A 4,624-nucleotide genomic window follows, 5' to 3' on the forward strand; every position below is an offset into this window, starting at 1 on the left:
CTGCTAGAAAGATATATGGGCAAGGGGGCAAACCATCACCGAGAGGTATGGAATAACAAGCAGGAGTGGTAAACCTTCATCCTTTTCCAGCATTGACCAGTCCTAGGCTTTTGATGTTCACTATCCATTTGTCCATGATATTGCCCGCCGGGCAATTTGCCGCTGTGCAACTCAATTGTAAGCACCGTGGCCAAAGACACACTCTAACTGCCAAAACGACAGCTAACGAGGTTTTCGTCCCCCCCCCTTTTTTAATTTTTCTTGATAAAATAACACGCGTTCCCACTGCATCAGATAAAACAACAAACAAAGCCGGTCTTTGATGAATGCATAGAGGTTAAGAGACAAAAGAGAGTAGTTGCGTCGCTTGGGAAGTTTTCTTCTTTTTGTCATCCAGTGGTACCGCGGGATCCGAAAGACCCGGTTACGACATTTGCGGGATACGAAAAACATCCCATAGGGAATTCTGGTTGTTCCGGGGTACGGAATGTTTTTGGCGGTTCGACAAAACTTTGGGTGCTTTTTTCGGCTTTTTCGCAGCGAACGCGGCTTTGTACCCTGAGGCGCCATGGCAGTCGGGGCTTACGAAGGCTTTTCGGGTTCCGAAAGCCGGCCCGCGGAACGGAATTACTCTTGTACCCGAGGCACCACTGTCTTCTGGACATCTATGCAGGTACTAGTTTCTTTTCTATCTGTCTTCTCTATTTTACCCCTTCTCGAACCTTCTCCTCATAATCCAAACCTACTTAATCCTTCTTCTCCTGCCCCTTCTACTGTCCATCTCTTTCAACCATCATCACTGGATCTGATTCATTCTCTTCCTCCACTCTTCCCTTGCTACTATCTTACCTTCATTCATTCAAAACGACTCACTGAACCTTCCTCCTCAAGTCTTGACAGTTCTTACCTCTGCTCATGTGGATTCCCAAAATTAGTATTATTGGTTAACTTGTTTTTATTCTTTTGCTTTTCTATTTTAAAGCCATTTTAAATGTTTGCTACTCTTATAAAGAAGAAAATTGTGAATTCTGTCTTTATTCAGTTATGTACTATAATATATATCATTTATTACATGTTTTTATTAAACACGAGGGACTAACTAGACCTAAAGTTCTTCATCTCTCTCTTTCTCTCATATATGTTATACATGCTAAATTTCTCCAACACTGTCCTGCTATTTCTTATATTCCTTCCAGCTTGGTCCGCAATTTAACTTATATGATTCTCTAAATAAATATATTTTAGGGTCATTTTGCTAATCAATATTTTTCTATTTTCCACATATGTTAAATTGGTTCCCATTCTTTAAGTTTTCCTCCAGGGGTTTGAGGGACATTTTGGGGACAATGGCCTGTTACAGACTGCCACATATAAAGCTGCTTTGGGGCTCTTTGGAGGTTGCTATTTAAATGATGCATGGGTCCTAAGAGTCCTGCGAGGGGTCGCGGCCAAAGCCACACTCCATTCCTAAGCCTGGAGTGCAGCTTGGTGCAGCTTCGGATTCTTTCTTAGGATGCATGCATCATTTAAAGAGCATACCTCCAAAGAGACCCGAAGCAGCTTTATTTGGGCAGTCTGTAACAGGCCAATATGTCCATTTCTATCATATCATTTAATTTGGTTAACCAATTTGTTGTTTCGGGTACTATTTTTAATTTCCAGTTCTGTGCAAACAATATTCGTGCCGTCGTAGTCATATAGAAACAAATGTGTTTGTGTTTTTTCTCCATTTCAGGGTCCCACATACTTAGTAGGGAAAATTCAGGTTTTAATTTTATTTTTTTCTCCAGAATCTTCCCTACAATACTATTTATGTTCTTCCAATATTGTTTTGCTTTACTACATGTCCACCAACAATGGAAGAATGTCCCTGGTTCTTTCTTACGTTTCCAACATAAATTTGAGTTGTTTTTATACATTTTGGCCAGTTTTTCTGGGGTAATATACCAACGTAAATACATTTTACAGAAATTCTCTCTCAAATTTTGTGATTTTGTATATTTCCCAATTTTATAATATTTCCCATTTTTTTAAGTTCCATTGAATACCCTACATTTTGTGCCCACTGAATCATTACATTTTTGATTCAAATTAAGTATGAGTTTATAAATGTTACTAATCAGTTTATGTTTATCCCCAGTTATTATTTTATCTAATTCCTTTTCCTCAAACCCTTGTCTTGTGTTGTCTATTTTAAATCGCTCTTTAATTTGCCCATAATTAAACCAGTTGATCTCCATCCCCTCCTCTTGAGCTCTTCTAGTGTTTTCATACTCCTGCATCCTCCCTCCCTCCTTTTCAATTAAAGTTCTGTATGTCATCCGTTTTTCTCCGCCCATCGTCTCTCTTCTATAAAATGCTTCATGGGGTGAAATCCACCTGGGAATTTTCCTATATAATTTAAATTTGCATTTTTGCCAGATTTTTAATAGTGACTTCCTTATGCAACGGTTGTTAAATTTTCTGTCTGCCTCAACTTTCCCATATTGTATTCAGATCATCTCCTTCTAGTTCTAATTACTTTTTATTTTCCAAATTAATCCACTCTTTTATCCAAGTTAAAACACAAGCCTCGTAATATAATTTTGAATTTGGCATCCCCAATCCCCCTTTTTCTTTAAAACCTTGTAGAATTTGCATTTTGACCCTCGGTTTTTCCCATCCCAGATAGATTTCGCTATTTCCTTATTCCATATTTGAAAGGGTTTCATCATTTAAGATTATCGGTAACATTTGAAATAAAAACATAAATTTAGGTAAGACAGACGTTTTGATTATTGATATTTTCCCTAATAAGGAAATTTTTAGTTTGCTCCAATTTATTTAATCCCCCAATAATGGGGAGAAGGGACATCCTTGTCTCGTGCCTCTTTTTATTTGAAATCTTTGTGTTTTATCTCCATTCATAATCACTCTGGCTGTTTGCTCCTTATAAATTTATCTTATCCAATTGGTATAATTCGTCCCTAAATTTAATTTATCTAAAATTTTAAATAGAAACTGCCAATTAGCCGCATCAAAAGCCTTTTCAAAATCAATAAATGCCAAAATAGTAGTTTTCTAAAATGACTGGTGACTGAGGCAATAAAGGCTGTTTCTGTGCCCCAAAGGCCTGAGGCTACATTAGGAGCATCCCCATCAGTACTTTAACCTTCTCAGCTCCCAATGGTAATGGTTCGACTGAATTTTAGGCTGCCTCTCCACTACAGAAATAATCAGGACTCACACCATTTCAAGTACCAGGGCTCAATGCCATGTCCTGGGAGCAGTGGGTCATTGTGGCACCAGAGCTCTCTGGGAGAGAATGTCTAGAATCCCAGAGCACTGAGACATGGCAGTTAAAACGGTGTCAAACTGGATGATTTCTGCAGTGCAGATGCAGCCTTGGGCAGACAAGAATCTTTCTTATCAGCTGTCCCCCAATTCTTCCCTAGCTGGAGATAATTGTGTATATGAACCATAAATGAATTTCATGTTTAGACTTGGGTCCTGTTTGTAAGATACAACGTGGTTGTTGTGAGCCTTCAAGCTGTTTCCTCAGGCGGCAGGCAGAGAGATCTTTGTTCCCTCTGAGGCTGAGAGAGTGTGACCTGCCCAAGGTCCCCCGTGGGCTTCCAGGGCCGGGTGGGCGATCGAGCCCTGGCCCCAACATGGCTGCTGTCTCCAAGAGTCTCACTATGCCTACGCAAACACTGCAAAACCCAAAACGCTCCTCACCCCAAGCATTTCGCAGAAGGGAGTGTAAACATAGAGCCCATCTGCACTGCAGAAATAATCCACTTTCAGGCCGCTTTAATATCGCGTAGAACTATGCCACGGCTCAAATGCTGTGCAATTCTGGGAATTGTAGCTTCGTGAGACATTTAGCCTTCTCTGTCAAAGAGCGCTGGTGCCACAACAAGCTACGATTCCCAGGATTCCCTAGCACTGAGCCAGGGCAGTTGAAGTGTGTCAAACCACTGGCCTACCTCACAGGGCTGTTCCGGAGATTTAAAAAAGGCCAGCCTGAAACACCTCCAGCGCTGCCCTGAGTTGCCAAGTGCGCAGGCGCACAAGGTTGCACAAGTTTCCCGCAACGCCAACTGAGGGACGAGAAGAAACGACGCGCGAGCATGCGCACTCACTCACACACCGGCCTCAGTCTCCGGTCGGTCGCGCATGCGCAGCCACACAACGACCGCAGTCTCCGGTTGCGCATGCGCCTCCCGCCCGCCTCCAACTCTTTTCCTTTGTTCTGAGGCGATGAGAATAAAAGTAGCCCCGGCCTACTCCGAGCCCCTTTCTGAGGCGCTGAGAAGGTTTACTGCACCGAGGCCTCACCGTTACGACGACTCCGGCCTCTTCCCCGCATCCATCTCCGAAGCGCGACCGAAAGCGGAATCACTTCCGGATGACGAGGAGAAAAGCTAACTACGGAGGCCCACCCACTTCCGGTTTGTCATAGAGGGCGGTTGGGGGGGGCAGCCATCTTTATTAAGGGCACGTTGCCAGTCCCTAGTGTGAAAAGGGCCCTTGGGCTGCATCTTTTCTATGGAATTCTGGGAATTGGAGTTTGTGCTCCGCTCTGGGCCCCACAACAAACTCCAACTCCCAGAATTCCATAGCAAAGAGCCAGACAAAGAGT

General features: G+C 42.8%; 1 protein-coding gene across 2 annotated transcripts in view; it reads right to left on the reverse strand.

Annotated features, from left to right (window-relative positions):
* Positions 1 to 4,399, reverse strand: part of MCRS1 (microspherule protein 1) — a 554,896-nt gene extending 550,497 nt beyond the window's left edge. Inside the window, exon 1 of one of the 2 annotated variants that reach the window (XM_042448663.1) lies at positions 4,321 to 4,399. The gene's annotated coding sequence lies outside the window, so the exon portion shown is untranslated. Of the gene's footprint in view, positions 1 to 3,968; positions 4,183 to 4,320 lie in introns of those variants that run through there. The other variant, XM_042448664.1, reaches the window with a different exon arrangement.
* Positions 4,400 to 4,624: the final 225 nt, after the last annotated feature.

The sequence above is a fragment of the Sceloporus undulatus genome, chromosome 2 (assembly GCF_019175285.1).
Source record: "Sceloporus undulatus isolate JIND9_A2432 ecotype Alabama chromosome 2, SceUnd_v1.1, whole genome shotgun sequence".
Classification (NCBI taxonomy): Eukaryota; Metazoa; Chordata; class Lepidosauria; order Squamata; family Phrynosomatidae; genus Sceloporus; species Sceloporus undulatus.